Source organism: Erinaceus europaeus, chromosome 3 (assembly GCF_950295315.1).
Source record: "Erinaceus europaeus chromosome 3, mEriEur2.1, whole genome shotgun sequence".
Lineage (NCBI taxonomy): Eukaryota > Metazoa > Chordata > Mammalia > Eulipotyphla > Erinaceidae > Erinaceus > Erinaceus europaeus.
The window spans coordinates 57,052,985-57,072,828 of record NC_080164.1 but is presented as its reverse complement, the minus strand read 5'-3'; positions in this window follow the sequence as shown (position 1 = coordinate 57,072,828).

The following is a 19,844-nucleotide window of genomic DNA, read 5'->3' as shown; positions in this document are numbered from 1 at the left end:
TCCTTTCAGGGTCACTCAATATTTAAATGAATATAGCTTACATGAATGAATAAAGACATAAGCTGCATATGTTATATCAACCTTCTATTTGATGTCTTAAGCCTCACATACAAATCAATTTTCTTACTCTGTTTTACTTATTATGTAAATACTAAACAGTAGGATCCATGCATCTATGTTTAAAATATGAATCATCAAATGTTTTAAATAGGTACTCATTTTTATCATTCAATACCTGAAGGTCCTACCAGCGAGAAAGAGAAGACTTGCCAAAAATGTGATGTGGTCACAGCTCCTAATGAGAGCCAGCAGGCCTTATTTGTTCAGTAAATAAGCACTAGGGCTGGGAATCATACACGGACCTCACCTTCCACAACCTATAAATGTGTTTTCTTTTATAAAACATTACCCAGTTGTTGACAGTGAGCCCCAACATAGGTACAGGTTTCCATTAAGACTTTATGTACTTTTCAATTTCAACCACTCACATTTCAGATATGATAAAAAGAGTTTTTTAAGCTGTTTAAAAGGATGACAGCATTACACAGTAGTGCAAAATGTTATCCAAGGATAAATGACTTCTAAGAACTAGAGAAGTGATTATTATGCCCAATGGCTAGAGGAAATTTTATAACCTCTATCAGCTAAAGGAAGGGCATTCAGTGATCACTACCAGAGAGCAGACCAACTTCATCAGTTCTAAAGTATTTAAATTTTAGATGTTAAAAACTGTGTAGAGATCTTACAGTTACTCCTCAAAGTGTTCTTAGTCAAAAAAGAAAAAAAAAAAAAACATGAAGTTGCCACCTATAGAAGCTATAAGTCCCCAAAACTATGTTAATGGACTTCCTAACTAAGTCATTGGGTCCTCACAGAAACTACAACTTAAGATTGAAAAAGGACCATCCAAGGAATCAGAGGGTTCTAATTTCTGATAGCTGTTCTTTGTGATTTGGCTATTCCAAGGATCAGATAGTTAGAAGATGAGTAGTAAACAAATCCAGAAGTTTCTAGGAAGCCAGTCTAAGCAAGACTCCAAGAAAAGTCACTGAAAATGTCAGTCCAGCCAACAAAGAAAGGTTCAGGGAGCAGCAAAGGCATGGCATATGCTTTTTAATCTATTCAATCTGACCCTGGGCCCACTTCCATAATCTTTTTTTAAGGTTAGTAGTGGGAAGGCTGCCACCTGAATGTTTGCAGAGGTCTCCTAACATCCTTTGCTGAGGAACCTTAAACCTCAGGTACTATTTCAGAGGAAATGGACAACACAAAACACAGACAGCAAATTAGCCACAGCAGACCCTGGATTAAATAAGTTCCACTAGCTTTTCTGAAATCACTTAAAGGCTGAGGTTGTTGCAGGCTGTGAAGGGGGTATGAGGTGTGTGTGTATGTGTGTGTGTGTGTATTTCTTCAACTTGAATCTCTGCCCAAATATTTTAATAGTTGCAGCACAGAGATAAAAAATTAAACTATTTACCTAAGCAATTTAAAATTTATTTTCAAAAAAATAATAATAAGAAGAAAGACTTTAACAAAATTGTAGCTATAGCAGGTCTACGAGAGTAACTTAGCAAAATACTCAGTGGATGGCTGCAAACCTCTAATGGAAAGTTTTATAAGTGGCTGAGGCCAAAGTAGGCATTAATTACAATGAAAAATCAGTTTAGTGTAGGCCACAACTAAATTGGAAGCTGGTCCTCTAGGTAAAACAAAGAAAGTGAACAGCAGCCTCAGATTTGATTACATGGCAATACAAGAAAAATGTGCTGTATGTTGTCTATTATTAAAGCTGCTTTGGGGCCCTGTGTTGGGTGCCTCAGGGATTTTAATAAAAAATTAGTAATAGGTCTGCTGCCCTGGCTCACTGTGGCTTTTTGGAGTATTTGTAGGTTCAGGGCTGGTCCTGCAGTGCAAATTAAGTCATTACAGACAAGGAGCCTGGAAAAGCATTATGTGATAGCAAAGTTCAAATACTGCACTTTGGCTCTAAAAGGACACAGTACCCCACTGGAGGCTGATTCTGAGTTTCAAAGAAATAATAAAATTTCATCATAAAGAGGATGGAAAAAATGAAAAGCAAGAAAGAATAAAAAAGAAGCAACTGGTTGTTCTTGTGTATCTTTGCTAACTCACGTTAAATACTAATCTTGGTACATAAACTGTGTAAGTACATAAAAAATACTGTTGATAAGTTAATGATAAAAAAGGACAACTGTTAGTCTGAGATTTTTTTTTTTTGTTTTAAAAATTTGACTCAGGCAGGGATAGATATCATAATGGTTATGCAAACAAACTGTCATGCCTGAGGCTTCGAAGTCCCAGGTTCAATCTCCTGCACCATCATAAACCAGAGCTGATTAGTTCTCTAGTAAAAAAAAAAAATTACTCTATCACTTTTTTATTTGGGTGATACTACTAATAATTATATTTACTAATAACGTGTCAACAATGGGTCTATGGCACAATCACATATAAGCTAGTCATGAAATATTAGCAAAAATAATGTTATCAATCAAGCCCATAGATCTACATATTTTCAAAGATAAAAATATCTAAGGTCAATTAATTCATGTATGATAGTCACATGAAGAGACCATTTTCCAGGTTTTTGTAGATAAAACATAGAGCCAGATCTTAGAATTCTGGCAAATGCTAAGAAGATACAATAAACTATAGTTCTTGTATAGGGGACACATTTCCAACTTGGAACTTTGCCTAGATATCTGAACAGGCTTAACAGGGAGACAGAATGAAGTGTCTTATGATCTATATAAGTAATAGGCATCTGTGTGAGCATGAGTATGTGTGGGTATAGGTATAATAGTAGAAGTAACGGGCTTTGAGTCAGAAAGAGAACATCATTCAATGTATCATAATAATTTTAAAGGTTTAAAAAATAAGACAGATTTCAATTAGTACCCATGAAAAATATCCATTATACAACATTCAATAATATGCAAGTGTAGGACTTGTATAATCAGATGGCCTGGAATGTGGTGGCTTAACTCAGATGCTTTCAAGAGGCCCCCAAGAAAGCAAGTAGAAAGATCTAGAAAATACACTAGAAAAGAACCTAATCACATATTTACTACTTAGGTCTAGACATCCTCTCCTATGCCTTACTTCACTTCTCTCAATCACTTTAAGTCTAACCTCATCAGATAAAGTAATGACTACAAAAAACTGCGTAAAGGCAAGAGACCGGCATACTTTAATAATGGCCTTATTGGCTAATACCAGACCACCTCATCATCTGGGGCTCTAGGCATGGAATCCTTGAGTTCCCACGTAGATATGATGAGCCTAGACCTCTAACAGATTCCTTTCTCCACCACCACTGGTCACCTCCTTCAGAAACATCATAATAAGTCCATTTGTGGGTTTATCCAGGACTTTGCCCTCAATGTAGAACAGCAGCGGGAGGGACTGCCCCAATCTCCAAAGGAAGACTGTGTCAATATACTCTGCTGCTCAAGGAAGACTGATTCTGAAATGAATGCAGCCTAGAATGTTCCGAGCTGTGACCATGAACTGCGAGTTCAGACTAAAGGGGACTCAGAGGTTATATACCTACTCTCTGCCCTAGTCCAGCTTTCTAGTTCTATTCTCAACTCTGACACCATGTTCCCAGACAATGCTTTTAGTTCACTTGTATGTTAGCTATTATTGGACTCAGGCAAAAACTATTAAAGTCATGGCCCCCTTGGAACATACCTAACATAGATTTCCTAGCCTCTTCCCACACAAGACCTCTAGTTTCACATGCTCTATTCTTACCTTTGGATTCCTGTTTATTAAACAATTTATCCTGGTTTATATCTTACCACCTTTCAGACACCACATTGCAGATGCTACCATGATGTCATCCTGCCCTCCAAGGACAGATGACCTCAGCAATGTGTCCCAGAACCTTGCCCACCTCTCCAGAGCCCTACCTGGCTAGAGAAAGATATAAATAGGGTAGGGGTATGGCTAGATCTGCCAACATCCATGTTCAGTGGAGAAGCAATTACAGAATCCAGACATTCCCACCTTCTGCACCTCATAAATGTCTTTGGCTCATACTCCCAGAGGGATAAATAATAGTAAAGCTTCCAGTGGAGGGGATGGGACATAGAACTCTGGTGGTGGGAACATACTCATTATTAATTCACTAATAAAAATTTTTTTAAAAGAAGTCTCTATTGACTGCAAATATTTCCTCCCCTTATGAATTAGAGTCACTCCTTTAGATTAAAGATTTGATGCCTAGAAAGGCAGAATTTCATGCAAAATCTTCTGAATTTTGGAATGGAGGAAGAAGCAGAAAGCACACAGGAAGAACAGAAGGCTATTATTTTTGTATATGAGCAAATGCACCAATTTCAAAACAGAGAATGCAGTATCATCTGGTACTGCTAATATATTACATTTCTAATATTTTCAAAGTAGTGTAATCACTTTTTTGACAGTTACATAATAATAATGATAAGGATATTTAAAGTATATCTGTTGTTCAATAAATAGGAGGAAACTGTTAGCACACACACACAAACACACACACACACACTATGTATATCCAGGACTTTAAAAATAAAAACATCATTAACAGAAAAATCACATATTGAGATTTGAAAAAAATATATACACACACATACACATATGATTGTCTTTAACGTGGAATTTTCCATAGCTCCTTATAAATAAAGAAATTTTAAAGAGTAAAACTACAGTCTGAATATGTTTCTCTTTACTTATTACCCCTTTATAGACCCATATCTTCCACAGAAAAGCCTTATTGTAGGGGGTTGATTAAGTTCTCAGGTGCCGAGTATTCAAAAAGTAATTATACATACACACGTGTTATGCAGCATTTTTATGTAAATGACAAACTTAGTGAAAGTCGTTGAATCAATTCTTGTCTACAGATTAAATGTGAAGAAAATATTTTTTCTATCCAAGTGAAAAATTACAGAAATTTCCAGTATAAAGCTTTCCATCTAAAGTTTATAACTGTAAAGAACAATCACTATATAACTATGAGCATTTAATGTGTCCTTGACACTTTAACCAACTACAGAAGACAGAGACTGTGTCAATCTTGGGTCTTATTCAGAACTGAATTTCTATTATTAATGACAGTACCTAGTACTGTCAATAAATACATGTTTGCTAAAAGCAATGACATAAATGCCCTGGTGGCACTCACTAAATGTAAAAAATAAATGACCATTCTCAGCATTTAAAAACCTTAGGATATATAAAGGCAGTCTTTTTATGTCAAGTTTACTTTTTTTCTTTCTTTTTTTTAATCTTTATTTATTTATTGTATAGAGACAGAATTTGAGAAGAAGGGGGAGACAGAGTGGGAAAGAGACAGAGTGACACCTGCAGCACTTCTTCACCACTTGCAAAGATTTCCACTTGCAAAGATTTCCCCCTGCAGATGGGGACCGGGGGTTCAAACCCGAGTCCTTGAGCATTCCAACACATACTGTCAACCAGGTGCGCCACCACCAGGCCCCTCAAGTTTACTTTTTGAGACTAAGTCTTTGTATTCAACGAGTGTTTGTGTGTGTGTGTGTGTGTGTGTGTGTGTGTGTGTGTGTGTGTGTATACCCTTCAGCATGATATAAAACCATATTTCTTCAAGAAGAAGGAGGAGGAGAAAAAGAAAGAAAAGGAAAGAGAGAGAGAAAAAAGATGAATAGGTGTTCATAATAAGAAGAGGTGAGATGAACCACATTGAAAATGAGAGGAGAGAATATTTGTAAAGTATAAACCAGGATGCAGAATGCATTTTCCAGGAATTACAAGGAGCAGAAATGACTTATTACATCTTCTTCCAAATCAAGAATGTAAAAGAAAGAATGAACAGGTTGTAAATAAATATGGACTTGAATGTAAAAGAAAATTGAGAGTATTGATAAATAATAAAAATAATACTACAATGAGTAACTATTTTAATCAAAGTTGAAAATACAATACCAAATATTAAAATTTCTAAAAACAAATCTTACAAAGTAAGGGCTTCAAAGTAATGAAACAAAAGATTATAAGGACTAAGTCAAGTAAGTGGTCAAAGTCATACAGATGGTCACTAGTGGAGTCAGAAAACGAACTTAATATCCAGAGACAGCAAGGTAACTCACCCAGGAAGGAACCTCCTTTATGATGTCCATAGCTCAGGCTTGAGTCTGTGAGTCTGGTCCTCACTTCACTGGGAAAAGCTTCAGTGCTACCATATTTTTCCCTCTCTCCCTCATGTCTCTTTCTCTTTCTTTCCATCCAAAATAGTTGGATCAGAGTAAATGGACCCCAGTGATTTAAGAAAAATAAATAAACCTATATTGCTTCAAAGTATTAATTGAGTAGTCAACGTTATATATGTCTTCTAAATGAAACTGATCTATATGCCTGCACAGAGGTATTCAATTTTCATTTGTCTTTTTTGGAGGTTCTTGGACCAGGTTATCCATGTGACTTTCTGCATATTGTTCTGAGGAAAAGCAGATTTCAGGGACATGAGGGCACAAAGGATTCAGACACAGAATAAGACCTCTCCTTATGGAAACAATTATGTGATAGATTCCACTTGGCTTTAAAAGTCAGGCTATAGAAGAGAAAAGGAAGTTTGTGTCTTTGTTTAGAGGGAATGTCTGAAAATGTTACCTAGGAAGATTGTTTAACCCAATCTTCCAAATTCACGAAGAACAGGCTCACAGTGGGAGCCCTTGATTAGTTCTATTCTCAGATCTTTAATGAAAAAAAAATAGTATTATCTCTTCAACAGAGATTTTTCTGCATGTGTTACTATCAATAAACATTTTGATCAAGGCATGTTTTGTAAGTTCAATACTTGATATCACACATGTGATTTTAAACTAAAGTAAATGTATTTGTACTGGAATGCAGTCAGCAGCAGAAAATACTAACAGGGAATCAAACACAAATTCAAACTCTGAAAAGGAAATTTAGCAACAGCACTAAACATACCACTAATATCATCCCCTACTGTCTGAACCCACAGAATGTAAATATTTTTAGATCTCGCCAAAATTGTTTGTACAGTATCTACAAGACAATTTCTTATAAAGTTATGCAAAAAGGGGGGAAATCTAAGATAAAAAATTCACAGGAGACTCACTTACAGTTATATTTTCCAGATCTGCTAGCTCACTTCTTTGTAAAATATTATTTTATTCATTTATTATTAGATAGAGATAGAGAAATTGAGAGGGGAGGAGAGATAGAGAGGAAGAGAGACAGAGAGACACTTGCAGCTCTGCTTCACCACTCATGAAGCTTTCCCCCTGCAGGTGGGGACCAGGGGCTTGAACCTGGGTCCTTGTGCACTGTAATGTGTGTGCTTAGCCAGGTACACACTGTACACTGGCTCCCTGCTAGTTTGTTTGTTTGTTTATTTTGCCATGAAGTTGATTGCTGGGGCTCAATATCTATGACAAATCCATCACTTGCATAGGCCGTGCTTCATCCCCTACCCTTTTTTTATGAGAAATTGCGAAGGGAGAGGGAAGTAGAGGCAGAACTGTGGCACTGTTCCACAGCTTGTATAGCTTCCCACCTGCAGGTAAAGACCATGAATTTAAACCTTGGTCCTTGTGCAGGGTAATGTGCACTCTACCAGGCACACCACTACCAGTGCCTACCAACTCACTCTTTCGCACATTCTATTGGTTGAAATTTTTTTTTAAATGCTTTTTAGAGAATCTTCCAACTCTTCAGTATGCCTTTTGGTTCTCCAGCGAAGAAAACCTGAATTCTGAGCACACTGCCAACTTCATCACAGCTGCCACCAAGTTACAGATACTACCATAATACCAACCTGACTTCCCTGGGCAGAAGACATCACCAATGTATCATGGAACCCCACTTCCACAGAGCCCTGCCCCACTAGGGAAAGACAGAAATGAGCTGGGGGTGTGTATCAACCTATCGATGCCCATGTCCAGCAGAGAAGCAATTACATAAGCCAAACCTTCCACCTGTTGCACCCCATAAATATCTTTGGTCCATATTCCCAGAGGGATAAAGAATAGGAAAATGTCTATCTATGGGGTCAGAGGGGATATGAAACTCTGGTGGTGAGAATTAAATTTTAAGGAATTGTACCCCATTACCCCAAAATATCTTTTCAATCATTATATCACTAATAATAAATACATTAATTAATAAATTTTAAAAACTTTGTAAGGAAATTCATTTTAAATCTTCATTATTTCTGCCTGCATCATTATTCAATTAAACCAAAGCATTTTCTTTTATTACTATCCCCAAATACTACCAACAAATACACAAATGGCTTGAGAGAATGTCTTGAGAAGCATGTCTTCTGCTACTTACTAGACACCCTTTTTGAATACACCTGATTATTCCTAATGAGGTCTTCCAGACAGCTTCAGAATATGACTAATCACCACAGAAAACCAGTGAGAGAGATGGAACTTTCATCTTCAACCATTAACCCTAGAAAAAGAGAAAGGGGGTGGGTCAGGCAGTAGCACAGCTGGCTTAACACTCATGGTGCTAAGAGCAAGGACCAGCTAAGGGGCTGTTCAAGCTGGGTTCAAGATCCAGCTGGGCTCCCCTCCTGCGGGAAGTTTCACAAGCAGTGAAGCAGGTCTGCAGGTGTCTATCTTTCTCTCCCCCTCTCTGTCTTCCCCTCCTCTCTCAATTTCTCTTTGTCCTATCCAACAACAACAACAACAAGGGCAACAAAAATGGGAAAAAATGGTGTCCCACAGTAGTGCAGGCACCAAGGCCCAGTGATAACCCTGGAGATCTGTTTCCAGGCTGATAAGAACATTCATGTGGGGGATGGTTTGCCCCAGTTACATGTACACAGAAGCTCCTGTGTTTAAGACCTCTAGGCCTTACACTTTGGAACTATTTGTGTATTTTATCCTTTATAACACATTTTATAATTAGCTGGTAAATATAAGTGGTTCTAGCTCTGAGTCACTCTAGCAAATCATTCAAACCCAAGACGCAGGCTATGAGAAACTACAGCTTACAGCCAGTGGTTCAGAAGCATGAATAATGACCTAGACTTATAGTTGGTATCTTAATTGGGGGAAGTTTTTTGAGGCTGAGTCTTCACTCTCTGTGATGTGATAAGAACTAAGTAGCGCACTTCAGAATTAAGTTAAACTTCTAGGATACTGAGCTGCCCTATACTGAGAATCAAGAAATGTTTGGTCATGTATAAATATTTTTTCTTTTTTTTTAATGAGTCTGATTTTCTTTTTATTTTATTTTATTATTTATTGGATAGAGATAGAGAGAAATTGAGACAGGAGAAGGAGATAGAAATGGAGAGAGACACCTACATCCCTGCTTTACCACTTGTGAGGCTTCCTCCCTGCAGATGAGGGTTGGGGGCCTGACCCTGGGTCCTTGTGCATTGAAGTATGCTCAACCAGGTGCATCACCGCTTGACCCCTTAATAAATTTTTCAGCATTAAAAGGAAAAGGCCACGAGGGATAATCAGGCTCCACTCTGATTTTTTTTTCCCCTTCCTGTTTTTATTTCCCAGCTTCTGTCAAGTGAACTCATCCTATATTATCCTTCTCTTTCTGGCTTAACTCATTTAACATAATTCCAAAAAGCCTCATCCAAGTTGAGGTAAGGAAGATGAATTCATCATTTTTAATAGCTGAGTAGTATTCCATTGTGTACGTATACCACAAATTACTCAGCCATTCATCTGTTGTTAGACAGCTAGGTTGCTACCAGGTTTGGGCTGTTACAAATTGTTCTGCTATAAACATAGGTACACACAGATATTTTTGGATGGGTGGGTTTGGGTTCCTTAGGCTATATCCCTGGAAGAGGGGTTGCCAGGTAAAGGGTAGGTCCACTTCTAGCCTTCTGAGAGTTCTCCTGACTACTCTCCACAAGAGTTGGACCAATTTATACTGCTAATAGCACTGCAGAAGGGTTCTTTTACCCCCACAACCTCTCCAACATTTGTTGTTGCTATCCTTTCTGATGTATGACATTCTCATAGGGGTGAAATGATATCTCATTGTTGTCTTTATTTGCATTTATCTGGAAGTTAATGAAATGAAGCATTTTTTTTTTCATGTCTGTTGCCCTTTTAGATCTCTTTTTTTGGTTAATATTTCTGCTCATATCCTCTCCCCATTTTTAAGTACAAGTAAGAATTTTGGGCAGGAGAGAGAGCATAATGGTTATGCAAATATATATATATATGTATATATATTTCCCTTTTGTTGCCCTTCTTGTTTTTTACTGATGTTGTCATTGTTAGATAGGACAGAGATAAATGGAGAGAGGAGGGAAAAACAGAGAAGGAGAGAAAGAGAGAGACACCTGCAGACCTGTTTCACCACTTGTGAAGTGACTCCCCTGAAGATGAGGAGTTGGGGGCTCAAACAGGGATCCTTCCACCGGTCTTTGTGCTTTGCACCATGTGCGCTTAACCTGCTGCGCTATCGCCCAACTCCCTCAAGTATATACTTTTTAAAGGGTTATTTTTTAATTTTTTTATTATCTTTTTATTTACTTATTGGATAGAGACATCCAGAAATCAAGAGGGAAGTGGGGGCTACAGAGGAAGAGAGACAGAGAGACACCTGCAGTACTGCTTCACCACTCGTAAAGCTTTCTCCCTGCAGGTGGGGACTGAGGACTCACACCTGGATCCTTGCACATTGTAACATGTGTGCTCAACCAGGTGCGCCACCACCTGTCCCCTGCAAATATATTTTATCTTTAAATTTTTATATTTATCCATTATTTCATTGGATAGAGATAGAGATAAACTGAGATGAAAGGGGGAGATAGAGAAGAAGAAAGAGTGACACCTACAATAAACTTCTTCCTGCAGATGGGGACCAGGGGCTTCCAGGTCCCTGTCCATGGCAACATGCGCTATCAACAGAGTACATGAACACTCAATCCCATAAAATATATTACAAACAATACAACCCCCACTATGTCATTCATCATCTTTCATGGACCTGTATTCTCCCCACTCACCCACCCACCCACCCCAGAGTCTTTTACTTTGGTGTAATACTCCAATTCCATTTCAGGTTCGACTTGTGTTTTCTTTTCTAATCTTGTTTTTCAACTTCAGCCTGAGAGTGAGATCATCCCATATTCATCCTTCTGGAATCTGGGTAATTTTATGCATGTACAAACTATTGTATTTACTGTTGAATGTAAAACATTAATTCCCCAATAAAGAAATAAATTATTAATATATATATATATATATATTACAAACAAAAGGTAAGAATTTCAGTATGTCTAAGAGTCTCTCTGTGACACACAAATGTCTGTATCTGAGAGCAACTCCAGGTCTTATGCTGGTAAGCACGTCTTGAGGGCCATGCCATCTCTATTTTTAAGGTCAACATGACTCTAGCCTTTCAGAGACTCTAGGCTCCATTTTATAGTGCTGAATGTTGAGATACTTGATGGAAATATCATTCCCGGTTTAGGAACAAGGAAAATCAAGCCATACTTCCATTATCACTAGCCTCATGGGAAGTCAGCTTATGTCCAGAGTAGATACTGACTCAAGGACATTTTATCTAAATTGCTTACCCTTTGCTTGTCTTCTTTACAATCCTAAGAACTTTCCTGTGGTTAGCAATAAAGTGATTTATTCAATTATACAGTTAAATTTATTTAAATTTCTCTTCTTAATTCCTTCTTCAATCTTTAATTAAGATATAAGTACACAGATAGAAACAGAGATAGGAACAGCATTGGGGAGAAATAGAGATAAAGATAGATTTCTGATTTGATCTCAGGCCCGGGAATTAAGAGTTAAACTGCCACTGGTGTGCTCTATAATGTTAATAGTCTATGGAGATAAAATATCTGCAATTTAAGGGGCCAGGTGGTGGCATGCCTGGTTGAGCACATATGTTACAGTGCACAAGGTCCCAGGTTGAAGCCCCTGGTCCCCAACTGCAAGGGGAAAGCTTCACAAATGGTGAAGCAGGGCTGCAGGTGTCTCTCTCCCTCTCTATCTGCCCCTTCCTTTCAATTTATGGCTGTCTCTATTCAATAAATAAGTAAATAAAGATAATAATTTTTTAAAAAATCTGTAAATTTATAGCTTCAGGGACACAAAGACCTGAGATTGAGCCCCCTGTTCTCCTCCTGTCGGGAGGGTGGTGTTTCCACTTATCTTTGTCCTATCACAACTTTTAAAAAGAAAGAAAGGAAGAAAGAAAGAAATAAAGAAAGAAAGAAAGAAAGAAAGAAAGAAAAGGAAAAGAAAAAGGAAAAGGAAAAAAATGGCCACTAGGAACAATGAATTTGTAATGTTGGAACTGAGTCATAGCAATCACTCTCATGGTAGTGAAAAATAAAACAGTAAAATAAAATAAAATATAACTTCTGGGCAGGGAGATAGCATAATGGTTATGCAAAGAGACTCTTATACCTAAGGCTCCAAAGTCCCATGTTCATTCCCCCTCACAACCATAAACCAGAGCTGAGCAGTGCTCTGGAGTTTCTCTGTGTCTCTCTATCTGCATCTTTCTCATAGATAAATAAATAAAGCAAGTAAAATATTTTTAAAAGAATGACTTCTCACCTCAGATCCAAGAAACTAAAATTGTTCCAAAGAAAATGAATTGTTTTTAAAATGGCAAAGATCAAATACAAAGAGAATTATGAAGGTTGTTAGAGAAAATTTGAGTTGTCTATAATAGAAATTCTAAAAGACTATCAGCTGATTTCTCAACAAAAATTCAAAAGCCTAAAAATGGCTGACAGAATATAATCAAAATTTTGACTGAAAACGACTTCCATGCAAGAATATTTTGCTCTGGTAGGCTATCAGGATTGAATGAGGGATGAAGAGCTTTTCTGAAAAGAAATTGCCAAAGGAATCCATTAGCACAAAAACAGGCTTACCAGAAATATTAAGTAGGCTTGTATAAATCAAAAATAAAGAATAAATTCATGAATTGTGGATAAAGAAAGCAAAGAAAATAAGCAAAGACCAAGGGAGACAAACTTTGATCTTAGACTGCTGAATGGAGACTGACAGAACAGATAAAGGGGTGACTACAGTGGTCAATATGAACTTTGGTAGAAAGATAATGGTGTATTAGTGGAACAGTGGTGGGGTAACAAGCTTTGAAGAGGTGAGAAATTGTACTATTATAAATCGTATAAACATTTATAGGTTTGTAAAGCAATGTTACTACAAAAATAAATATGAAATATTATTAAAATTTAAAAAATGAAAACTGAAGAAGAAGAAGAAGAGGAGGAGGAGGAGGAGGAAGAAGAAAAGGAAAGAAAGTGTGGGCATGTTATTTCCATAAGCTCAATCTGTTTCAGATAGAGGACACATTCTTGAACAATTTTAAGTCATATTTGAAAAACCCTTAATCTTCATTTTTTTAATTTCCACCAGTTTTTTTTAAGTTTTTTTTTTATTTTTATATTTATTTTATTTATTTATTCCCTTTTGTTGCCCTTGTTGTTTTATTGTTGTAGTTATTATTGTTGTTGTCGTTGTTGGATGGGACAGAGAGAAATGGAGAGAGGGAGGGGAAGACAGAGAGGAGGAGAGAAAGACAGACACCTGCAGACCTGCTTCACCACCTGTGAAGCGACTCCCCTGCAGGTGGGGAGCCGGGGTTCGAACCGAGATCCTTATGCCGGTCTTTGTGCTTTGCGCCACCTGCGCTTCGCCCGCTGCACTACAGCCCGACTCCCAATTGCCACCAGTTTTATCACTCGGGCTGAGTATCTGCACAATGAGTCCACCACTTCTGGCAGCCATTTTTCCTTATTTATTTATTTTTTATTAAATAGGACTCAGAGAAATTGAAAGATTGGGAAAGAGGAAGAAAGAATGAGAGACATCTGAAGACCTGCTTCACTGCTCATAAAGCTTCCCCCTTACAGGTGGGGAGCAGGGTTTAAACCTTGGTCCTTGCTCATTGTAATGTGTGTACTCAACTGGGTATACCACTGACTCACCCCTAGAATTTTAATCTTTAATTTAGCACAGATACAGACCTTTCAAGAATTTTATATCAATCTCAGTAGATCTCTTAAATATTTACATTTGAAGTTTATTAGCCAGAAAGCTCTCAAGTAGTTAAATATTTAATTAATTAGGTAAAAAAAGCGGAGGTGGGGCTACAGGGCAGCAGCAGCTGTGTTTCTCTCCTTTCCTATAGAGGTCAACTAGGAATACCAAAGGAGACCACCTGGGACTACGATAAGGTAGGATTAGAATGATTTCAGGACCCAACAAACCACCAGTGAATACAAACACGTGTGGCTCCTGGACAGGGAGGAACATAAAGAGAGATTGAGTAGCTGGTAACAATCTACCAGTTTACCAATTGAGGAATCACCTCCAGTCTCCTTTACCAACAAAAAGACTGCTGAAGGCAGGAGAGGACTCCCCTAAGGCTCACCAAATGCAACTATCAGTCTCCATTACTACTGCCCTCAGGTAGGAGCAGCACTCTAAAATACTTGAAAAATCTATAAGAATGGCATTAAAATATCTTCAGTCTATGATGCTGTATCGCCAATTGACCAATAAGAATGCTTTTGGCAAAGGACAGCCCCTCAACATTAAGTTGGAGGACTCGAAGAGCAGGACCAACAGCTTGAAAGCTGTCAGGAGCTGCTTGTTGCTAGCTTTGAAAGTGACTGGGATCCATGTGGATTCAGTCGGCTAGGGAGGATCATCAGTTTCCCCAATGAATGGGTACTCACGAGATGCACCACGGGAAGGTCGATCCAATGCATCCCAAGCAAACGCTAGAAGAAGTCTATGATATCAATAAATGTCAATGGCCTGAAGTCACTATTAAAAGGCACAGAGTAGGAAGATGGATCAGAAAACACAACCCAACAATATGCTATTTGCAAGAAACCCACCTAATTCAACAAGAAAAACACAGACTCAAAGAGAAAGGATAGAAAACTATCATACAAGCCAATGGCCCACAAAAAAGAACAGGAACAGCTATTCTCATATCTGACACAATAGACTTTCAAATAAATAAAATTTAAAAAGATAGGGATGGACATTACTTAGTGCTCAGAGGATCAGTCAATCAAGAGGACTTAACAGTTATTAAATCTATAAACCCAATGAGAAGCCATCTAAATACATCAAAACATCTACTGAAAGACCTACAGAAATATATTAACAGCAACACAGTAACATTAGGGGACTTTAACACCCCTCTCTTTCAACTTGACAGATCATCCGGGTAGAAGATCAATAAAGAAATGAGGGAGCTCCCCACCAAAATCCCAACCATATTTTTTAGGAGAATAGAACAAATGCTACATATGTTTATCTGGAACCAGAAGAGACCTAGAAATGCTAAAACAATCTTGAGAAAAAAGAACAGAACCGGAGGCATCACACTCCCAGATCTCAAACTGTATTATGTGGCCATTATCATCAAAACTGCTTGGTACTGGAACATGAATAGACACACTGACCAGTCAAATAGAATTGAGAGCCCAGAAGTGAGCCCCCACACCTATGGACATCTAATATTTGACAACAGGGCTCAGACTATTCAATGGGGAAAGCAGAGTCTCTTCAACAAATGGTGTTGGAAACAATGGGTTGAAACATTTAGAAGAATGAAACTGAACCACTATATTTTACCAAATACAAAAGTAAATTTCCGGTTGATCAAAGACTTGGATGTTAGACCAGAAACTATCAGATACTTAGAGGAAAATATTGGCAGAACTCTTTTCATACATTTTAAAGACATCTTCAATGAAACGACTCCAATTACAAAGAAGACTAAGGCAAGTATAAACCTATGGGACTACATCAAATTAAAAAGCTTCTTCACAGCAAAAGAAACCATTACCCAAACCAAGAGACCCCTCACAGAATGGGAGAAGATCTTTACATGCCATACATCAGACAAGAGTTTAATAACCAACATATATAAAGAGCTTGCCAGGCTCAACAACAAGACAACAAATAACCCCATCCAAAAATGGGGGGAGGACATGGACAGAATATTCACCACAGAAGAGATCCAAAAGGCCGAGAAACACATGAAAAAATGCTCCAAGTCTCTGATTGTCAGAGAAATGCAAATAAAGACAACAACGAGATACCACTTCACTCCTGTGAGAATGTCATACATCAGAAAAGGTAGCAGCAACAAATGCTGGAGAGGTTGTGGGGTCAAAGGAACCCTCTTACACTGCTGATGGGGATGTAAATTGGTCCAACCTCTGTGGAGAACAGTCTGGAGAACTCTCAGAAGGCTAGAAATGGACCTACCCTATGATCCTGCAATTCCTCTCCTGGGGATATATACAAAGGAACCCAACATATCCATCCAAAAAGATCTGTGTACACGTATGTTCTTGGCAGCACAATTTGTAATAGCCAAAAACTGGAAGCAACCCAGGTTTCCAACAACAGATGAGTGGCTAAGCAAGATGTGGTATATATACACAATGGAATACTACTCAGCTATAAAAAATGGTGACTTCACCGTTTTCAGCCGATCTTGGATGGACCTTGAAAAAATCATGTTGAGTGAAATAAGTCAGAAACAGAAGGATGAATATGGGATGATCCCACTCTCAGGCAGAAGTGAAAAACAAGATCAGAAAAGAAAACAGAAGTAGAATCTGAACTGGAATTGGCATATTGCACCAAAGTAAAAGACTCTGGGGTGGGTTGATGGGGAGAATACAGATCTAAGAAGGATGACAGAGGACCTAGTAGGTGTTGTATTTTTATATGGGAAACTGGGGAATGTTATGCACGTACAAACTATTGTACTTACTGTTGAATGTAAAACATTAATTCCCCAATTAATAAAAAAATAAAACAATTAAAAAAAAAGAAATGAGGGATCTAAATGAGGAGATAGATAAACTAGAACTATTGGACATTTTGAGAATCATTCAACACAAGAAACTGGAATACACATTCTACTCAAGTCCACCTGGGTCATTCCCAAGGATAGACCATATGTTAGGCCACAAAGACGGCATCAACAAGGTTAAGAGCACCGAAATCATCCTAAGGATTTTCTTAGACCACAATGGAATTAAACTAACACTTAACAATGAACAAAAGATTAGTAATAGTCCCAAAATGTGGAAGCTCAACAGTACACTACTTAACAACTACTGGGTCAAAGAGTAAATAAAGGAAGAAATCAAAATGTTTTGAGAGTTCAATGAAAATGAAGACACAAGCTATCAAAATATTTGGGACACGGCTAAGGCAGTACTGAGAGAGAAGTTCATAGCCATACAAGCACATATTAGGGAACAAGAAAAAGCACAAATAAACAGCCTGACTGCAAATTTTAAAGAACTAGAAGAAGAAGAACAAAGGAACCCTAAAGCAAGCAGAAGGACAGAAATAACAAAAGTTAGGGCAGAAATAAATAACATTGAAAATAAGAAAAACATAAAAAAGATCACTGAAAGTAAATGTTGGATGTTCAAAAAAGTGAACAAAATCAATATACCTTTATCCAGACCACAAAACAAGAAATGGAGAAGACCCAAATAAATCAGATTGTAAATGAAAGAGGAAACATCACAACAGACACCACAAAAATTCAACATATCATGTGAGGCTTCTATGAACAACTATATGCCACCAAGCTAGAGAACCTGGAAGAAATGGATGATTTCCTAGAAATCTATGAACTTCCAAAATTAAATAAAGAGGATCCAGATAATATGAATAAGCCCATTACAGCCAACAAAATTGAAGAAGTTATCAAAAACTTCCTAAAAATGAAAGTCCTGGACCAGATGGTTTTACAAATGAATTCTACAAACCCTTCAAGGAAGAGTTAATACCTCTACTTTGAAAGTCTTCCAGAAGATTGAAGACACAGGAATACTCCCTTCCAGCTTCTATAAAGCCAACATCACTCTGATACCACAAGCAGACAGGGACACAACCAAAAAGAAAACTACAGACCAATATCACTGATAAACATAGATGCTAAAATATTGAACAAAATTCTAGCCAACTGGATACAGTGGTATATTAAAAAGACTGTTCATCATGACTAAGTGGGGTTTATCCCAGGGATGCAAGGTTGGCTTAATATACGTAAATCAATCAACATGATCCACCACATCAATACAAGCAAGACCACATGATTATATCAATAGATGCAGAGAAAGCCTTTGACAAAATACAACATCCCTTTATGATAAAAACACTACCAAAAAAATGGGAATAGATGGAGAATTCCTCAAGATAATGGAGTCTATATATAGCAGACCTACAGCCAACATCATACTCAATGGTGAAAACCTGGAAGTATTTCCCCTCAGATCAGGTACTAGACAGGGATAACCACTCCCACCATTACTATTCAACATAGTGTTGGAAGTTCTTGCCATAGCAATCAGGCAGGAGCAAGGAATTAAAGGGGTACAGATTGGAAAAGAAGTTAAACTCACCCTATTTCCAGATGACATGATAGTATACATACAAAAACCTAAGGAATCCAGCAAGAGGCTTTTGGAAATCATCAGGCAATACAGTAAGGTGTCAGGCTACAAAATTAGGATTCAAAGTCCGTGGCATTCCTCTATGCAAACACTAAGTTAGAAGAAGATGAAATCCAGAAATCAATTCCTGTTATTATAGCAACAAAAACAATAAACTATCTAAGAATTAATCTAACCAAAGAAGTGAAAGATTTGTATACTGAAAATTATGAGTCACTTCTCAAGGAAATTGAGAAAGACACAAAGAAGTGGAAAGATACTCCATGTTCATGGGTTGGAAGAATTAACATCATTAAAATGAATATACTACCCAGAGCTGTATACATATTTAATGCTATCTCCATCAAGATCCCAACCTCATTTTTAGGAGAATAGAACAAATGCTACAAATGTTTATCTGGGACCAGAAAAGACTTAGAATTGCGAAAACAATCTTGAGAAGAAAAAACAGAACTGGAGGCATCACACTCCCAGATCTCAAATTGAATTATAGGGCCATTGTCATCAAAACTGCATGGTACTGGAGCATGAATAGACAAACTGACCAATGGAAAAGAATTGAGAGTGCAGAAGTAAGCCCCCACACTTATAGACATCTAATCTTTGAGAAAGGTGCCCAGACTATTACATGGGAAAAGCAGAGTCTCTTCAACAAATGATGTTGGATTAAATGGGTTGAAACATGCAGAAGAATGAAACAAACCACTATATTTCACCAAATACAAAAGTAAATTTCCGGTTGATCAAAGACTTGGATGTTAGACCACAAACTATCAGATACTTAGAGGAAAATACTGTCAGAACTCTTTATCACATAAATTTTAAAGGCAGCTTCAGTGAAACGAATCCTATTACAAAGAAGGCTAAGGCAAGTATAAACCTATGGGACTACATCAAATTAAAAAGCTTCTTCACAGCAAAAGAAACCAATACCCAAACCAAGAGACCCCTCACAGAATGGGAAAAGATGTTTAAATATCATATATCAGACAAGAGGTTAATAATCAAAATATATAAAGAGCTTACCAAATTCAACAACAAGAAAACAAATAACCCCATCCAAAAATGGGGAGAGGACATGGACAGAATATTCACTACAGAAGAGATCCAAAGGCCAAGAAACACATGAAAAAATGCTCCAAATCTTTGGTTGTCAGAGACATGCAAATAAAGACAACAATGAGATACCACTTCACTCCTGTGAGAATGTCATACATCAGAAACGGTAGCAGCAACAAATGCTGGAGAGGTTGTGGGGTCAAAGGAACCCTACTGCACTGCTGGTGGGGATGTAAATTGGTATAACCCCTGTGGAGAGCAGTCTGGAGAACTCTCA